The 20,027-nt window shown below is 41.2% G+C and overlaps 1 long non-coding RNA gene across 5 annotated transcripts in view; it reads right to left on the minus strand.

Moving 5' to 3' along the window:
- LOC149119069 (uncharacterized) overlaps positions 1-20,027 on the minus strand; it is an 85,138-nt gene that overhangs the window by 9,960 nt on the left and 55,151 nt on the right. Inside the window, exon 1 of one of the 5 annotated variants that reach the window (XR_016228814.1) lies at positions 17,327-17,548. The exons of 2 other annotated variants lie outside the window; for them this stretch is intronic. This is a non-coding gene — a long non-coding RNA (uncharacterized LOC149119069). Of the gene's footprint in view, positions 1-14,437; positions 14,672-15,016; positions 15,237-17,326; positions 17,549-20,027 lie in introns of those variants that run through there. 2 more of the 5 variants (XR_016228815.1, XR_016228816.1) reach the window with 2 other exon arrangements.

Here is a 20,027-nt window from a genome sequence, read left to right on the forward strand (position 1 = left end):
TCATGTTTAATCCCAGTGAGAGTCAAGTTGGGAATTGATAATTTCTTTTTTTTTTTTTAACAGAGGATCAGTTTAGTATGCATTAAGTAAGGATTTCAACAGTTTGCACCCCCATAGAAACACAAAGTGAAATATATTGTTTGAGTACTCGTTATAGCATTAAATCTCAATGTACAGCACATTAAGGATAGAGACCCTACATGAGGAGTAAGTGCACAGTGACTCCTGTTGTTGACTTTACCAATTGACACTCCTGTCTATGGCATCAGTAATCTCCCTATGCTCCAGTCATGAGTTTCCAAGGCTATGGAAGCCCTCTGAGTTCTCCGACTCTTATCTTGTTTAGACAAGGTCGTAGATAACCCTACGGTTCGACCCAGCCATCCCACTCCTTGGAATTTACCCAAAGGAATTTAAATTGGCAAACAAAAAAGAGGTCTGCACCCTAATGTTTATTGCAGCACAATTCACAATAGCTAAGACCTGGAACCAACCTAAATGCCCATCAACGATAGACTGGATAAAGAAATTATGGGATATGTACTCTTTAGAATACTATACCGCAGTAAGAAACAACGAAATCCAGTCATTTGCAACAAAATGGAGGAATCTGGAACACATCATGCTGAGTGAAATAAGCCAGTCCCAAAGGGACAAATACCATATGTTCTCCCTGATCAGTGACAACTGACTGAACACCAAGAGGGAAACCTGTTGGAGTGAGGTGGACACTATGGGAAATGGTGGCTTGATCAGCATAGCCCTGACTGTTAATGAACAACTTAATACATTATCCCTCTTAGTAGTTTTTTTTATCTGTTCTACTTAATATGACTGGTTTAGATCTGTAATTGATGCACAGTTATTCTTAAGTGTTGAAAATTAACTGAAATGTGATCCCTGTTGAACATGGTGGTGGGAATGGGAGAGGGAAGAGATGTATAATTTGGGACATGCTCAGGCTGACTTGCCCCAAGTGGTGGAGTTGGAAGCATACCAGGGGATTCCAATTCAATCCCATTGAGGTGGCATGTACCAATGCCATCTCACTGTTCCAGGTGATCAGTTTCAGTTCACAGTTGGTCATGGTGGAGGGACTGGGAGTCAAAGGGAGCACATAGACAAGTCTAGTACCTGCTAACGCTAACCGATGGAGTAAATAAAGGGGAGAGTGATCCAACATGGGAAGTGAGATACTCAGCAGACTCATAGAATGGCAGATGTCCTAAATAGCACTCTGGCCTCAGAATCAGCCCTAAAGGCATTTGGAGCTGGCTGAAAAGCTCATGAGAGTATTTCAGGCATGGAAAGCCAAGACACTCTGGCAAAAGATCTCTGCGAGTGAGATCCCAGTGGAAAGAACAGGTCATCAAAGAAGGAGGTACCTTTCTCTGAAGGGAGGAGAGAACCTCCACTTTGACTATGACCTTGTCTAAACAAGATTAATAACTATTTTAACAAAATTTCTCAGAACCCATCTAATCCAAACCTTGGACAATTGGAAGACATTGTACTTGGCCCACCCATAATCAAAATGGATTCTAAATCCTTCAACTGCAAGGAGAGTATCATAGACATTAATGCTCCAAACAGATCCAGTTCTCTGCTAATGTGTCTGGAAAAGCAGCACAGGGTGACTCAAATATTGGGGCTCCAGCACCCTTGTGAGAGACCTGGAAGAAGCCCCTGGCTCCTGATATCAGTCTGGCCTAGCCTCAGTCATTGCAGCCATTTGAGGAGTGAACAAACCAGGAGGAAGATCAATCTCTCCCATTCTCTCCATCTAGTGCTGCCTTTCAAATTCATAAAAGGATCTTTAAGAAAATAGATCACTTCAATAAATTTGCCATTGCTCAGTCATGATGACTTTTACTACCTTCAGTTCTTTTTCAAAAGATTTATTTATTGGAAAGGCAGATAGAGGAGCTGGTGGTTGTGGTGCAGTGGACAAAGCTGCTATCTGTTACATTGGCATCCTGTATGTGCACCAGTTTAAGTACCAGCTATTCCATTTCTGATCCAGCTCCTTACCAATGGACTGAAAAAGCAGGGAAAGATGGCCCAAGTGCCTGGGATGCTGCCACGCACATTGCAGGAAAAGCTCCTTGCTGCCATGCACATCGGAGGGAAAGCTCCTGGCTTCAACCTGGCCACACTCTGGCTATTAAAGTCATCTCAAAAATGAATTAGGTGGTGGAAGATTTCTGTCTCTCCCTCTCTCTGTAACTCTTTCAAGTAAGTAATTAAATATTTTAACATGATAAAAAAGGCAGAGACACACAGAGACAAAGAGAGAAGGAAAGAGAAGCAGAGAGATCTCCCATCTGCTGGTTTACTTTCTATATGGCTACAACTGTGCAAGACCAGGTTCTCAAGTCCCCATTGAGGTTACAGTTCTCCAATTTGACGACAGGAATGAAAGAATTTGAGCTATTATACATTGCTTCCCAGGGATATTAACATGAAGCTGATTAGGAAGTGTAGTACCCAAAACTCAGATTAGCACTGCAATATAGGCTGTGGGCATCTGTTGTGACTGCTAACAAATTGGAAATCCTAGAGTAAAAATCAACATATTCCTGGACATACACAATATACCAAAATTGAGTCATGAAGACACATAGAAAAGCTAAACAAATCAAAAACCAAGACAGAGATTGGATGAGTAATAAAGACCCTCCCAACAAGCAAAAGTCCAGGATCAGACAGCCTCACTATTGAATTCTACAGGACTTTTAAAGAACTAATGCTTCTCAAACTATTCAACACAATTGAAAGAGAGACAATCCTCTCAAACTCCTTCTATTAATCCTGCATCACCTTAATTCTTCAACTAGAAAAAGATACAGTGGAGAGAGAGTACTATAGAAAAATATCCCTGATGGGGGCCAGTGCCATAGCACACTGGGTTGATCCTCCACCCGTGGAGACGGCATCCCATATGGGTGCCAGTTCTGGTCCCGGTTGCTGCTATTCCAGTCCAGCTTTCTGCACTGGACTGGGAGGGCAGTGGAGGATGGCCCAAGTGCCTGGGTCCCTGCACCCGCATGGGTGACCAGGGAGATGCTCCTGACTCTGGCTTCCGATTGGACCAGCACTACCTGTTGGGCCATATGGAGCATAAACAAGCAGATAAAATACTTCTGTCTCTCTGCCTCTGCCTCTCCATCTCTGTAACTCAATCTTTCAAATAAATAATTCTTTTGAAAAGGTCAACAAACAATAAAGGCTGGTGGAGAGGGAGAGAAAAAGGTACCCTAATCCACTGTTGGTGGGAATGAAGCTAGTGCAACCATTATGGAAGGCAGTATCAAAGTTCCTCAGAAATCTGAAAACAAACATACCATGTGATCCTGCCATCTGACTACTGGGAATTTATCTGCATGAAATGAAATAGAATATGCACAGGCATGAGTTATCTGTACCCTCATGTTTATTACAGCTCAATTCACAATAGCTAACATGAAATCAACCCAGATGTCCATCAACTGGTGACTGGAACAAAAATATGAGCTATATATACAGTGTAAAATACTATTCAACCATAATTGAGAATGAAATCCCATCTTCTGTAACTAAATGGATGAACTGGAAACAAGTATGCTTCATGAAAGAAGCCAGTCCCCAAAAGACAAATACCATATGTTTTCTCTGACTGGTGGTAATTAATATATAGACAACAAAAAGCAGCATATGAGTTAAATTGACATTTTGAGATTTGAGTATTGTTCATAGCACTTTTCTGTACTCTTTGATAGAGTACACAACATATACTCATTGATATTTCTGCTACTACTTGCTGAATTCTTTATTTTGTAGAGGGTTAAAGCTTGTGATTCTAAAATAAAATCAAAGCATGCAGCTGTCAAAATTAAAAGAAAATAAAACAAGAAGGAGGGAGTTGGAAATATGAGAACAAGGGAAGATAGGATAGGATGTTATCAGTTTGCTCTTCAATCTGTATATATAAATTACATGAAATTTGTTCACTTAATATGCATTTAAAAATATAAACTTAACACTGGAAGAAAAAGACCTGAGATCAGTGTTTTCTGGATTACCACTAATAAAATTTAGTCTTCATTTATGTCTGACCATATTTAATTTCTTATTTATTTATTTTATAAGAAAATTAACATCACCATTCCTAACAAGTCCATCCTGCTTCATCCATATCTATCAGTTCCCACTATGCTAATAATTTCTCATGAACTTAAATCCATATCATCTTAAAAAGATGCAATGTGGGGCTGGCGCTGTGGCATAGCAGATAAAGTTGTTGCCTGCAGTGTTGGCAAGCCATATGGGTGCCAGTTCAAGTCGCGGCTGCTCCACTTCTGAACCAGCTCTCTGCTATGTCCTGGGAAAGCATTAGAAGGTGGCCCAAGTCCTTGGGGCCTTGCACACATGTGAAAGACCCTGAAGAAGCTCCTGGCTTCAGATTGACACAGACCAGTCATTGCGGCCAACTGGGAGTAAACCAGCTGATGGAAGACCTCTCTGTCTCTGTCTGTCTGTCTCTCTCTCTCTACCTCTTCTCTATTTGTGCAACTCTTTCAAATAAATAAATTAATATTTAAGAAAAAAGCCTGATTCATGTTATTATTTATGTGTTTTAGAGGCTTTGCAGATGTTGATTACATGTGCCATGAAAACCCATTAAAATGCAAATCCTATAAGAGGCAACTCCATGTGCACTAAACTGGTAAAATCCAGTGCATGTGTTGAGAAAAACACACTAGCAATACATTTCAAAAAGCTGTGAAATATTATAAGTGGCTGTCAAAAGCTAAAAATCTGACAATGACTCATTATGTCATTTATTTATATATAATGCTGAGAAAATCAGAAGTATTTGTTAAAACTTCTGCTAAAATGCACTAGATTTATAATTTTTAAATGCATCTTTCCTAGATGTAATGCAGTCCTGTACTACTTTAGAGTATCAGAAATTTAAAATGTTGGACTGGTGCTGTGGTGGAGCAGGTTAACACCCTGGTCTGAAGCGCCAGCATCCCATATGGGGGCCGGTTCAATACTCAGCTGCTCCACTTCTGATCCTGCTCTCTGCTATGGCCTGGCAAAGTAGTAGAAGGTGGCCCAAGTCCTTGGGCCCCTGTACCCATCTGGGAGACCGGGAACTAGCTCCTGGCTCCTGGCTTCAGATCAGCACAGCTCTGGCAGTTGCAATCAATTAGGGAGTGAACACCAGATGGAAGACCTCTCTCTTTCTCTCTGTCTATCCTCTCTGTCTGTAACTCGACTTGTACATAAATAAATAAATCTTTAAAACAATTAAGAAATTTAACATGTGAAAGGTTTTTAAAAATGTATTTCTTTATTGTGAGGCAGAGTTACAGATATAGAGAGGAAGAGATAGAGAGGTCTTCTATCAACTGGTTCACCCCTAAATGGCCAGAATGGCTGGAGCTGGGCCGATCTGAAGCCAGGTGCCAGAAGCCAGGAGTCATCAGCTTCCTCCAGGTCTCTCACATGGGTGCAGGGGCCCAAGAACTCAGGGCATATTGCACTGCTTTCCTAGGCCATTAGTAAAGAGCTGGATTGGAAGTGCAGGAGCAGGGACTCAAACTGGTGCCCATGTGGGATGCTGGTGCTGCAGGTGGATGCTTAATCTACTATGCCACAGAGTGGGCCCAGTGAATGGTTTTAGGAAGACATCTTTCATGTAGACTAGGCTGCAATATTGCAAGGTAAGGTTTAGCTTTTATTCCCACACATCAGTATTCATCTTTTAGCAACTATAAATACTGAATATCATACATATAGACATAAATATAGGTAACTGCAGATTTTGTTGTCATTCTTTCTAATTCTCTTTTTAATGTCTGCTAATAGGTCATCTTATGGATTATTATATTGATGTTACCCATACACAACCATCAGGCATTTCCACTGTTGAATGTGTTTATGAGTACAGGTAGATTTGTGTGTACATGAATGCACATTTGATGGAGATAGCACTGACAGTAATACTGTGAGAAATCCTAACGCTGATTCCAAACTTTCTGTCCTCCGCAGAGATGGCTGTCATTGAAGTAGACCACAGGGCCCCTTTTGCTGTTATGGACTGAAATGTGCCTCCCTAAAACTCTAACACGGAAGTGCTAACCAGCAACATGACTCTACCTGAAGAAAGTGCTTTTAAGCAGATCAAATGGTAGATGTGTCTGTCACATCGGAGAAAGGCTTCTGGAAAAATCGAGCCTATTTAAGCACCTTGATCTGATATTTTCAAGCTCTACAACTCTGAGAAGTAAAATTCCATGATTTAAATCATATTCTCTGTGGTATTTTCTTAGCAAATTAATATATCCTCATTTCTGCCAGCATTTTCTATTGTCATCCAGAAGGTCCTAGTGATTAGCAGAGAAATATAGAAACTAAAAACTGTGATTTTAGATTATCAAGTATCTACTAACACAAAAAGATCCCAGAAGCCACCTACTACCATCGTCCAGGACCCAGAAAAAAAACAGGAAGGAGTCAAGTTGCAGGGCAGTAGAAAAAAGTGAATAATGAAAGATCACAGCAGAAGTAAATAAGGAAGTGTTTGGTGCTGTGGTGTAGTGGATTAAAGCCTTGACCTGCTGTGCATGCATCCCATATGTTGCTGCTAGGAGACCAGGTGCTCCACTTCCAATCCAGCTCCCTACTAATGCACCTGGGAAATTGGTGGAAGATGGACCGTGTTCTACGGTGCTGGCACCCACATGAGAGACTTGGAAGAAGCATCTGGCCTTTCCAATAAATAAATAAATCTTAAAAATATAGAAACAGTGTTAGCACTGTTGGAAAACAGACTCATAGTTCAGTGTAAAAGTATAGGCAGCTGAAATAAACCGACTTTTCTACAGGCAACTCCTATTTAACAAAGGAAAGAAAACAAACAGGAGAAAGAAGAACCCCTTTAGCATATGGTTTAAAGGAAAGTGATTATCCATATGTAGAAGCCTGAAAATATACCCAAAACCTCATACACTATGTAAAAGCAACTCAAGGTGAATTAAAAGTCTAAATATAAAACCAGAAACTAAGTAAACATATGAGAAACTATAAAACATAAGCATAGATAACAGTTTTGGGTAAGATTCCAAAAGCACAAGTAACAAAAATAAAATATAGAAATTTGAGCATATCATATTAAGATACATCTTCACAACAAAGTAATCAACAGAGTGAACATACAATGGACAGAATGGCAGGAAACATTGAAAACTCTGATTATGACAAAAGATTGATAGCCAGAACATACATATATAGAACTGGGAAAATCTCCAAATAAGAAGCAAAATGTACAGCTAAGAAATGGGCAAGGATCAAAACAGATGTTTCTCAGAAGAAGAAATCTCAATGGTCAAGACATAGATGAACATGCCCAATATCACTAGCCATTAGGGAAATGTAAATCAAAACCAATAGCAGACTCCATCTGTGGGAGAAGACAATGCTTGGGTTTTCATTTGTGCAACAAGTGGGTTTAGAGGACCCTGTTCACCATAAGAGGGCAGAGTCTACATGGAAGTAAGGAAACCTTAATGTTTTCCTAATGGGCTTGTTAAATTCTTGACCAGTGCCTATTACCTTTGCCGCAAACTTTCCAGTCTCACTACTTTCCTGCTTCTTCCTCTTCGCTGTGGCTTGCAAAAACAGTGTACCTTCTATATACGGAGGATACTTTTGTTTTGTTTTATTCCTCCTATCTCATGATGTTCCTCTAAGAAATCACAACCCTCCAAGTATTCATTAATTTATGCAGTCTGCAGTTTTCATGGGCTACTACATGGCAAAGTACTAGGTTAAAGGAAAGGTATAGGTCAGGAACTGAGCAAAGTTCACAATGATGAAGCCATTGGGGAAATGAACCTGATGGAAGACCTCTCTCTCTCTCTCTTGCCTCTCCTTCTCTCTCTGTGTAACTCTGATTTTCAAATAAATAAATAAATCTTTAAAAACTAACAAAATATACTAAAAACCTGGTGGCAACACCTTTCTATCAGAACATGTGAAGCACTCAAACACAGTTTGTCCCAGAAAGTCAACCATAAGGGCATATCGTCTACTGCACTTGTGGACATCTCTGAGGGAGGTAAGGGGCACTTATTTCTTCCCCTCTTCTTTCTTACCACTCTCACAGTTATAACTTCTATCGATGCTTCCAAAGACCAGTCTCTATGAAATTGTAGAACTAATATCCTCCCATGTCAAAAGTGTCATGGGTTTAAACACAGAACCCAAAATAAGATAAGTAACTGGCCTTCTTAATTACACAGTGTGGAATGTAAGATTCTCAGTGGAGCACTGGGTAATATAAAGTGCTGGGCAGAGAAAAACTGTTACTTATCTGTATTTATGATGCTGTAATTCTCCTCTTTATGCAAACTCAGATTAAAAGAGCTCCCGTTAGTGGGCAGCACTGTTGCATAGTGGGTAAAGCTACTGCTGCCTTGTCAGCATCCTATATGGGTGCCGGTTGGGATCCTGGCTGCTGCACTTCCCATCCAGCTCTCTGCTGTGGACTGGGAAAACAGTAGAAGTTGGCCCAAACCCCTCATCTCCTGCACCCACCTATGAGACCTGGACAAAGTTCTGCCTTTCAAATAAATAAATAATTATTTAAAAAAACAGCTTCATCTCAGAAGGAGCTCCTGGCTACTGGCTCCAAATTGGCATACCTCCAGCTATTGCTGCCAATTGGGGAATGAACCATCGGATGGAAGACCTCTCTCTCTTTCTCTCTCTCTCTCTCTCCTCTCTGTGTAACTCTTTCAAATGAATAAATAAATCTTTAAAAAAGTAGCTCCAGTTATTGACAACACAGTAGACTTGCATTAATTTTGGTTCCCTTCTCACTTTGCAAAGGGATCAGTGGCAGGTCAAAACAGTTGACAGCCTTGCTAACAGGAGAAGAGATAGCTGAAGACAGAAAATGAAAAGCAGCCAAATACATCATCAAAGAAAGAGAAGTGGACCCCATCCAACACAAACCTTTAAAAGTGGATGCTCACAATTAATGAGTGAAACAGCTGCCCACTGAAATCTTGTCTAGGGAGGGAAGATGTCCTAAGTTCTGCTTTTGTAAACTCCAGTCATAAATCTGTCCTAATAAATCTGTCCCTGGCATCTCTTTTACAAACATACTGGACCCACTGACCATTGGAAATGTGGTTCTAATCATGTAGGCTGCCATTTAAACCCACCAATGCTGTAACAGCTAAGAAACTTGAATTTGATGCTCAATTCTCAGGAAATCATTCCAGCTGAGCCTAGGGCCATTAATAGAAACTCCTTGGATCCTCCACTGTCTCTGTGCCTGTTTGAAAGAAGGGAGATTTCCCACCCCATGTTTCTGGAACAGCTTCAAATTCCACATTGGAAAAATTTGATAATTAATACTTGAGAGGGATCAACACACAAAGCAGCTATTCACGCTTCACACTGCTCCCCACCAGGAAGATGAGGTGCAGGATGAGAGCAGTGGGGCAGATCCTAGACAGATCCTCCTGCCCACCCCTCTGCTGCCCCAGGCTCCCTCCTGAGGGCCATCCAGCCCCACCCTGCAGGAACCAGCCCAGGAAACATCAAGAGACCAGGCCAGACTGCATTCTGAGACCACCCACAGTGGGAACCCGGCTTATTTAACTGTGGAGATCAGGAGTCTTTCTGCCTTCCTTCCCTGTGAGTGCAGGTTCCCAGAATACTGCCCCCTCTCTCCTGTAACCACTAAATAAAGCACATTAGGGACAGTTTAGGTGAGGTACTGCAGGAGAGAGTCCGGGCACTTTGAGCCTGGGAAATAGAGGTGGGAGACAGAGCAGCCCGGGTCCCAGCCCTGACCTCGGGAGAAGCTGCCAGGATCGCTGGCACACTTCTCCCACATGTGTCTCCGCCCCTTCCTGCATGCCAAACCTGCAGCAGAAAGTCCCTGGAGCAGGTACCCTTTCTTCCAGATACACGGGGAGTGAAATTGGGAGTGTGGAGAAGAGAGTCCCTGGCATGTGGGACCCACAGTTGGTGGATGAAGAGGGAAGAAGCAGCAGGAGGCAGGCTCAGGGTGAGCACTCGGAAACTGCCTGGGATCGCACGTGCAGAGCAGGAGTTGCAGTAAATGCCAGAGAAGGAGCAGCATAGCCCCCAGGGTTGACACTGATCAAGGAATGAACTCCCCTGGTCCAACTCTGAGCCCCAGGGACTGGCAGTGGCAGGTGCATGCCCACAGGTATTTGGAAAGCAGAATACCTCGGAGCTACTGGGAACTCTGGGAAATGGAGTCCAGGCTGCAGCATCCCTAGAGACACCAGCTGTTCCTCCAAAAAGCTGCAGTCAGGGGTGGGTGCCCACAACCAGAGGGCATTTGCTTTTGTTAAGTCCCTCCTTCCTTTCCTTCCCACACCAAAATCTCAGGGATCAGTTGCTGTTCCTTTCCTGCATCAAATCTGAAAGAGTGACACTCACTTCTGCTAACTGACCCCAAATCCTGGCTCCCTCATAACCTCTGTCTCTTCCAGAAAAAATCTTATTTACTACTTTGGCCCTAGAAATCATAAATGACTATGATAGAATGTAACTTTTAACAGAGGTGTAGAAGGCATGGTTTAATATCCAGTTTTGAGAATACAATTTTCATTTGTGTTTTATTGATGTTTATACTTCTTTTAAGATTCATTTTTTTATTTAGAAGTCAGAGTAACAGAGAAGGAGAGGCACAGAGAGAGAGAGAGAGAGAGAGAGAGGTGTTTTCCATCTCCTGCTTCACTCCTCAATTGGCAGCAGCAGCACAGCGCTGACCCCTTATAGTTCTTTACAAATCATTTTACACTGTCTTTTTATTCATCTAGTAAAGAGACAGAAGAATGGACACAGAGCTAACTCTATCCAAAATCTTGCTTGTATTGCATCAGAATACAAAATTTGGGAAGGAAGAAGGCAAAACTGACTCAGACCCAGAAAACATGTAGGAAATTGCCACTCAAGAAACCAAAAGTCAGCTGAGGCACCCAAAACAATGACAGCAAGCCAGAATTGGAGCAAGCCAACAGCTGTGCCCTGAGTGAAAAAGACCATTCCTCTTGTGCCCTGAACTCAATATTGCCGGCTCAAAACAAAAGCTCACATCAGAAAATTCATTACAAACCATGATACATAAGAAAAAAGAGAAAAAAGCCAAAGAAATGCAAAAATCCATAATGATATTGGGCTTGATTTAGTCGCAGGGAAACCGGCCGTTCCCGGATTCATTCACCCCTCCAGCTGACTGCTTGTGGAATTCTGACTGAATTAACCTGAAAATCACAGTGAAACTCAGTTTGGAGGCAATTAATATCTGTCACCTCAGCCAAAGTGTTCCATTTGATTTTCCAAAACACAAAAACTCACCTTGGTCATGTTGCCTGTAAATTTCTAAGCTTCAAACGCCTATTTGTTTTGTGTTTTATTTTATAATGGCTACTCTGCCCACAGTCTTGTTTGTATGGCGTCAGAATACAACATTTGGGAAGGAAGAAGGCAAAACAAACTCAGACCCAGAAAACACTTAGGAAATTGCCGCTCAAGAAACCACAAATCGGCTGAGGCACTCAAAACTACGACAGCAAGAGGCACCCAAAACATTTAGGAAATTGCCGCTCAAGAAGCCAAAAGTCACTGAGGCACCCAAAACAATGACAGCAAGCCAGAATTGGAGCAAGCCAACAGCTTTACCCTTTTTGAAAAAGAACCTTCCTCTTGTGCCCTGAACTCCATATTGCAGCCTCAAAACCAAAGCTCACATCAGAAAATTCATTACAAACCATGATAAATTAGAGAAAAGAGAAAAAAGCCAAAGAAATACAAGAAACCATAATGATATTGGGCTTGATTTAGTCGCAAGGAAACAGGCTGTTTCCGGATTCATCCACCCCTCCAGCTGATGGCCTGTGGATTTCTGACTGAATTAACCTGAAAATCGCAGGGAAACTCAGTTTGGAGGCAATTAATATCTGTCACCTCAGCCAAAGTGTTCCATTTGATTTTCCAAAACACAAAACCTCACCTTGGTCGTGTTACCTGTAGATTTCTAAGCTTCAAACGCCTTTTTGTTGTGTTTTTTATTTCCTAATGGCTACTCTGCTGAAACTCTTGTTTGTATTGCGTCAGAATACAAATTTGGGAAGGAAGAAGGCAAAACCAACTCAGACCCAGAAAACATTTAGGAAATTGCTGCTCAAGAAACCACAAATCGGCTGAGGCACCCAAAACAATGACAGCAAGCCAGAATTGCAGCAGGCCAACAGCTGTGCCCTGTTTGAAAAAGACCATTCCTCCGGTGCTCTGAACTGCATATTGCCACCATAAAACCAAAGCTCACATCAGAAAATTCATTACAAACCATGATAAATAAGAAAAATGAGAAAAAAGCCAAAGAAATGCAAGAATCCATAATGACATTTGGCCTTATTAGTCACAAGGAAACCGGCTGTTGCTGGATTCATCCTCTGCTCCAGCTCACTGCCTGTGGAATTCTGACTGAATTAACCTGAAAATCGCAGTGAAACTCAGTTTGGAGGCAATTAATATCTGTCACCTCAGCCAAAGTGTTCCATTTGATTTTCCAAAACACAAAAACTCACCTTGGTCGTGTTACCTGTAGATTTTGAAGGTTTAAACGCCTATTTGTTGTGTTTTTTATTTCATAGTGGCTACTCTGCTGAAACTCTTGTTTGTATGGCATCAGAATACAAAATTTGGGAAGGAAGAAGGCAAAACCAACTCAGACCCAGAAACATTTAGGAAATTGCCGCTCAGAATACACAAATCGGCTGAGGCACCCAAAACAATGACAGCAAGCCAGAATTGGAGCAGGCCAACTTCTGTGCCCTGTTTGAAAAAGAGCCTTCCTCTTGCACCCTGAACTCCATATTGCAGCCTCAAAACCAAAGCTCACATCAGAAAATTCATTACAAACCATGATAAATAAGAAAAAGGAGAAAAAAGCCAAAGAAATGCAAGAATCCATAATGATATTGGGCTTGATTCAGTCACAAGGAAACCGGCTGTTCCTGGATTCATCCACCCGTCCAGCTGACTGCCTGTGGAATTCTGACTGAATTAACTTGAAAATCACAGTGAAACTCAGTTTGGAGGCAATTAATATCTGTCACCTCAGCCAAAGTGTTCCATTTGATTTTCCAAAACACAAAAACTCACCTTGGTCATGTTGCCTGTAAATTTCTAAGCTTCAAACACCTATTAGCTGTCTTTTTTAATTCATAATGGCTACTCTGTCCAAACTCTTGTTTGTATTGCGTCAGAATACAACATTTAGGAAGGAAGAAGGCAAAACAAACTCAGACCCAGAAAACATTTAGGAAATTGCCGCTCAAGAAACCACAAATCGGCTGAGGCACTCAAAACTACGACAGCAAGAGGCACCCAAAACATTTAGGAAATTGCCGCTCAAGAAGCCAAAAGTCACTGAGGCTCCCAAAACAATGACAGCAAGCCAGAATTGGAGCAAGCCAACAGCTTTACCCTTTTTGAAAAAGAACCTTCCTCTTGTGCCCTGAACTCCATATTGCAGCCTCAAAACCAAAGCTCACATCAGAAAATTCATTACAAACCATGATAAATTAGAGAAAAGAGAAAAAAGCCAAAGAAATACAAGAAACCATAATGATATTGGGCTTGATTTAGTCGCAAGGAAACCGGCTGTTTCCGGATTCATCCACCCCTCCAGCTGACGGCCTGTGGATTTCTGACTGAATTAACCTGAAAATCACAGGGAAACTCAGTTTGGAGGCAATTAATATCTGTCACCTCAGCCAAAGTGTTCCATTTGATTTTCCAAAACACAAAACCTCACCTTGGTCGTGTTACCTGTAGATTTCTAAGCTTCAAATGCTTATTTGTTTTGTGTTTTATTTCATAATGGCTACTCTGCCCACAGTCTTGTTTGTATGGCGTCAGAATACAAAATTTGGGAAGGTAGAAGGGAAAAGCAACTCAGACCCAGAAAACATTTAGGAAATTGCTGCTCAAGAAACCACAAATCGGCTGAGGCACCCAAAACAATGACAGCAAGCCAGAATTGAAGCAGGCCAACAGCTGTGCCCTGTTTGAAAAAGACCATTCCTCCGGTGCCCTGAAGTCCATATTGCAGCCTCAAAACCAAAGCTCACATCGGAAAATTCATTACAAACCATGATAAATAAGAAAAAGGAGAAAATAGCCAAAGAAATGGAAGAATCAATAATGAAATCAGAGTTGATATAGTCGCAAGGAAACCGGCTGTTCCCGGATTCATCCACTGCTCCAGCTGACTGCCTGTGGAATTCTGGCTGAATTTACCTGAAAATCGCAGTGAAACTCAGTTTGGAGGCAATTAATATCTGTCACTTCAGCCAAACTGTTCCATTTCATTTTCTAAAACACAAAAACTCACCTTGGTCGTGTTACCTGTAGATTTCTAAGCTTCAAACGCCTATTAGTTGTGTTTTTTATTTCATAATGGCTGCTCTGCCCAAACTCTTGTTTGTTTGGCGTCAGAATACAAAATTTCGGAAGGAATAAGGCAAAACCAACTCAGACCCAGAAAACATTTAGGAAATTGCCGCTCAAGAAGCCAAAATTCAGCTGAGCCACCCAAAGCAATGACAGCAAGCCAGAATTAGAGCAAGCCAACAGCTGTGCCCTGTTTGAAAAAGAACCTTCCTCTTCTGCCCTGAACTCAATATGCCAGCCTCAGAACCAAAGCTCACATCAGAAAATTCATTACAAACCATGATAAATAAGAAAAAGGAGAAAAAACCAAAAGAAAAGCAAGAATCCATAATGATATTGGGCTTGATTCAGTCGCAAGGAAACCGGCTGTTCCCGGAATCATCCACCCCTCCAGCTGACTGCCTGTGTAATTCTGACTGAATTAACCTGAAAATCGCAGTGAAACTCAGTTTGGAGGCAATTAATACATATCACCTCAGCCAAAGTGTTCCATTTGATTTTCCAAAACACAAAAACTCACCTTGGTCGTGTTACCTGTAGATTTCTAAGCTTCAAATGCCTATTTGTTGTGTTTTTTATTTCATAATGGCTACTATGCCCACAGTCTTGTTTGTATGGCGTCAGAATAGAAAATTTGGGAAGGAAGAAGGCAAAACCAACTCAGACCCAGAAAACATTTTGGAAATTGCCGCTCACAAACCACATATCGGCTGAGGCACCCAAAACAATGACAGCAAGCCAGATTTGGAGCAGGCCAACAGCTGTGCCCTGTTTGAAAAAGACCATTCCCCCGGTGCCCTGAACTCCATATTGCCACCATAAAACCAAAGCTCACATCAGAAAATTCGTTACAAACCATGATAAATAAGAAAAATGAGAAAAAAGCCAGAGAAATGCAAGAATCCATAATGACATTTGGCCTTATTAGTCACAAGGAAACCGGCTGTTGCTGGATTCATCCTCTGCTCCAGCTCACTGCCTGTGGAATTCTGACTGAATTAACCTGAAAATCGCAGTGAAACTCAGTTTGGAGGCAATTACTATCTGTCACCTCAGCCAAAGTGTTCCATTTCATTTTCCAAAACACAAAAACTCACCTTGGTCGTGTTACCTGTAGATTTCTAAACTTCAAATGCCTATTTGTTGTGTTTTTTATTTCATCATGGCTATTCTACCGAAACTCTTGTTTGTATGGCGTCAGAATACAAAATTTGGGAAGGAAGAAGGGAAAAACAACTCAGACCCAGAAAACATTTCGCAAATTGCCACTCAAGAAACTACAAATCAGCTGAGGATCCCAAACAATGAAAGCAAGCCAGAATTGAGGCAGGCCAATAGCTGTGCCCTGTTTGAAACAGAACATTCCTCTTGCTCCCTGAACTCCATTTTGCAGCCTCAAAACCAAAGCTCATATCAGAAAATTCATTACAAACCATGATAAATAAGAAAAAGGAGAAAAAAGCCAAAGAAATGCAAGAATCCGTAATGTTATTGGGCTTGATTTAGTCACATGGAAGCCGGCTGTTCGTGGATTCATTCACCCCTCCAGTTGACTGCCTGTGGAATTCTGACTGAATTCACCTGAAAATTGCAGTGAAACTCAGTTTGGAGCCAATTACTATCTGTCACCTCAGCCAAAGTGTTCCATTTGATTTTGCAAAACACAAAAACTCACTTTGGTCAAGTTACCTGTAGATTTTGTAGGTTTAAACGCCTATTTCTTGTGTTTTTTTATTTCATAATGGCTAATCTGCCCAAACTCTTGTTTGTGTGCCATCAGAATACATAATTTGGGAAGGAAGAAGGCAAAACCAACTCAGACCCCGAAAACATTTAGGAAATTGCCGCTCAAGAAACCAAAAATCAGCTGAGGCACCCAAAACAATGACAGCAAGCCAGAATTGAAGCAGGCCAACAGCTGTGCCCTGTTTGAAAAAGACCATTCCTCTGGTGCCCTGAACTCCATATTGCAGCCTCAAAACCAAAGCTCACATCATAAAATTCATTACAATCCATGATAAATAGGAAATCAGAGAAAAAAGCCAAAGAAATGCAAGAATCCATAATGACATTTAGCCTGAATAATCACAAGGAAACCGGCTGTTCCCGGATTCATCCACACCTCCAGCTGACAGCCTGTGGAATTCTGACTGAATTAACCTGAAAATTGCAGTGAAACTCAGTTTGGAGGCAATTACTATCTGTCACCTCAGCCAAAGTGTTCCATTTGATTTTCCAAAACACAAAAACCCACTTTGGTCATGTAACTGGTAGATTTTGAAGGTTTAAACGCCTATTTGTTGTGTTTTTTATTTCATAGTGGCTACTCTGCTGAAACTCTTGTTTCTATGGCATTAGAATACATAATTTGGGAAGGAAGAAGGCAAAACCAACTCAGACCCAGAAAACATTTAGGAAATTGCCACTCAAGAAACCAAAAGTTAGCTGAGGCACCCAAAACAATGATAGCAAGCCAGAATTGGAGCAAGCCAACAGCTGTACCCTGATTGAAAAAGAAACTTTCTCTTGTGCCCTGAACTCCATATTGCAGCCTCAAAACCAAAGCTCACATCAGAAAATTCATTACAAACCATAAAAAATAAGACAAATGAGAAAAAAGACAAGGAAATGCAAGAATCCATAATATTGGGTTTGATTCAGTCGCAAGGAAACCGGCTGTTCCCGGATTCATCCGCCCCTCCAGCTGACTGCCTGTGGATTTCTAACTGAATTAACCTGAACATCACAGTGAAACTCCGTTTGGAGGCAATTACTATCTGTCACCTCAGCCAAAGTGTTCCATTTTATTTTCCAAAACACAAAAACTCACCTTGGTCATGTTACCTGTAGATTTCTAAGCTTCAAACGCCTATTTGTTGTGTTTTTTATTTCATAATGGCTATTCTGCCCAAACTCTTGTTTGTATGGCAGCAGAAAAGAAAATTTGGATACGAAGACGGTAAAACCAACTCAGACCCAGAAAACATTTAAAAAATTGCCACTCAAGAAACCAAAATAGGCTGAGGCACCCAAAACAATGAAGGCAAGCCAGAATTGGAGCAAGCCACAGCTGTACCCTGTTTAAAATGACCATACTTCCAGTGCCGTGAACTCCATACTGCAGCCTCAAAACCAAAGCTCACAACAGAAAATTCATTACAAACCATGATAAATAAGAAAACATAGAAAAAAGCCAAAGAAATGCAAGAATTCATAATGATATTGGGCTTGATTCAGTCGCAAGGAAACCGGCTATTCCCAGATTCATCCACCCCTCCAGCTGACTGCCTGTGCAATTCTGACTGAATTAACCTGATATTCGCAGTGAAACTCAGTTTGGAGGCAATTAATATCTGTCACCTCAGCCAAAGTGTTCCATTTGATTTTCCAAAACACAAAAACTCCCCTTGGTCATGTTACCTGTAGATTTATAAGCTTCAAAATCCTATTTGCTGTGTTTTTTATGTCATAATGGCTACTCTCCCCAAACTCTTGTTTGTAGAAATCAGAATACAAAATTTGGGAAGGTAGAAGTCAAAACCAACTCAGACGCAGAACACATGTAGGAAATTGCAGCTCAGGAAACCACAAATCGGCTGAGGCTCAAAACAATGACAGCAAGCCAGAATTGGAGCAGGCCAACAGCTTTGCCCTGTTTAAAAGGTCCATTCCCCCGGTGCCCTGAACTCCATATTGCAGCCTCAAAACCAAAGCTGACATCAGAAAATTCATTACAACCCATGATAAATAAGAAAAAGGAGAAAAAAGCCAAAGAAATGCAAGAATCAATAATGATATTGGGCTTGATTTAGTTGTAAGGAAACTGGCTGTTCCCGGATCCATCCACCCCTCCAGCTGACTGCCTGTGGAATTCTGACTGAATTCACCTGAATATCGCAGTGAAACTCAGTTTGGAGGCAATTAATATCTGTCACCTCAGCCAAAGTGTTCCATTTTTTTTTCCAAAACACAAAAACTCACCTTGGTAATGTTACCTGTAGATTTCTAAGCTTCAAATGCCTATTTGTTGTGGTTTTTATTTCATAATTGCTACTCTGTCCAAACTCTTGTTTGTGTTGCCTCAGAATACAAAATTAGGGAAGGAAGAAGGAAAAACCAACTCAGATGCACAAAACATTTAGGAAATTGCCGCTCAAGAAACCACAAATTAGCTGAGGTATCGAAAACAATGACAGCAAGCCAGAATTGGAGCAAGACAACAGCTGTGCCCTGATTGAAATAGAACCTTCCTCTTGTGCCATGAACTCCATATTGCAGCCTCAAAACCAAAGCTCACATCAGAAAATTCATTACAAACCATAAAAAATAAGAAAAATGATAAAAAAGCCAAAGAAATGGAAGAATCCATAATGATATTGGGCTTGATTTAGTCGCAAGGAAACCGGCTGTTCCCAGATACATCCACCCCTCCAGCTGACAGCCTGTGGAATTCTGAGTGAATTAACCGGAGAAACACAGTGAAACTCAGTTTGGAGGCAATTAATATCTGTCACCTCAGCCAAAGTGTTCCATTTGATTTTCCAAAACACAAAACCTCACCTTGGTCGTGTTACCTGTAGATTTCAAAGCTTCAAATGCCTATTTGTTGTGTTTTTATTTCATAATGGCTACTCTGCTGAAACTCTTGTTTGTATGGCATCAGAATACAACATTTGGGAAGGAAGAAGGCAAACCCAATTCAGACCCAGAAAACATTTAGGAAATTGCCGCTCAAGAAACTAAAAGTCAGCTGAGGCACCCAAAACAATGACAGCAAGCCAGAATTGGAGCAGGCCAACAGCTGTGCCCTGTTTGAAAAAGACCATTCCTCTGTTACCCTGAACTCCATATTGCAGCCTCAAAACCAAAGCTCACATCAGAAAATTCATTACAAACCATGATAAATAATGGAAATGTGAAAAAGCCAAAGAAATGCAAGAGTCCTTTGTGATACTTGGCGGGATTAGACAAAAGGAACCTGGCTGTTTCCAGATTCATCCCCCCATCCACAGACTGACTTTGGACTTCTGATTGAATTCACCTCAAAATCCCACTCACATTCAATTTGGATGAATTAGTATCTCTCCCCTCAGCAGAAGGATTCCATATCATTTTCCAAACCACAGAAACTCATCTTGGTCATGTTGCCTGTAGATTTCTAATCCTGAAAGGCCAATTTGCTGTGTTTTTTGTTTTCTTTCATAATGGCTACTCTGTCCATAATCTTGCTTGTATTGCATGAGAATACACAATTTGGGTATGAAGAAGGGAAAACCAACTCAGACCCAGAAAATATTCAGCAAACTGACCCTCAAGAAACCAAAAGTCAGCTGAGGCACCCAACAATGACAGCAAGCCAGAATTGGAGCAAGCCAACAACTGAGCCCCAATTGAAAAAGAACCATTCTCTTGTGCCATGAACTCCATATTGCAGCCTCAAAACCAAAGCTCACATCAGAAAAGTCATTACAAACCATGATAAATAAGGGAAATGTGAAAAAGCCAAAGAAATGCAAGAGTCCTTTGTGATA

This window comes from Oryctolagus cuniculus, unplaced genomic scaffold, assembly GCF_051225735.1.
Source record: "Oryctolagus cuniculus isolate XC-2025 breed Fujian yellow rabbit unplaced genomic scaffold, ASM5122573v1 ptg000041l, whole genome shotgun sequence".
Lineage (NCBI taxonomy): Eukaryota > Metazoa > Chordata > Mammalia > Lagomorpha > Leporidae > Oryctolagus > Oryctolagus cuniculus.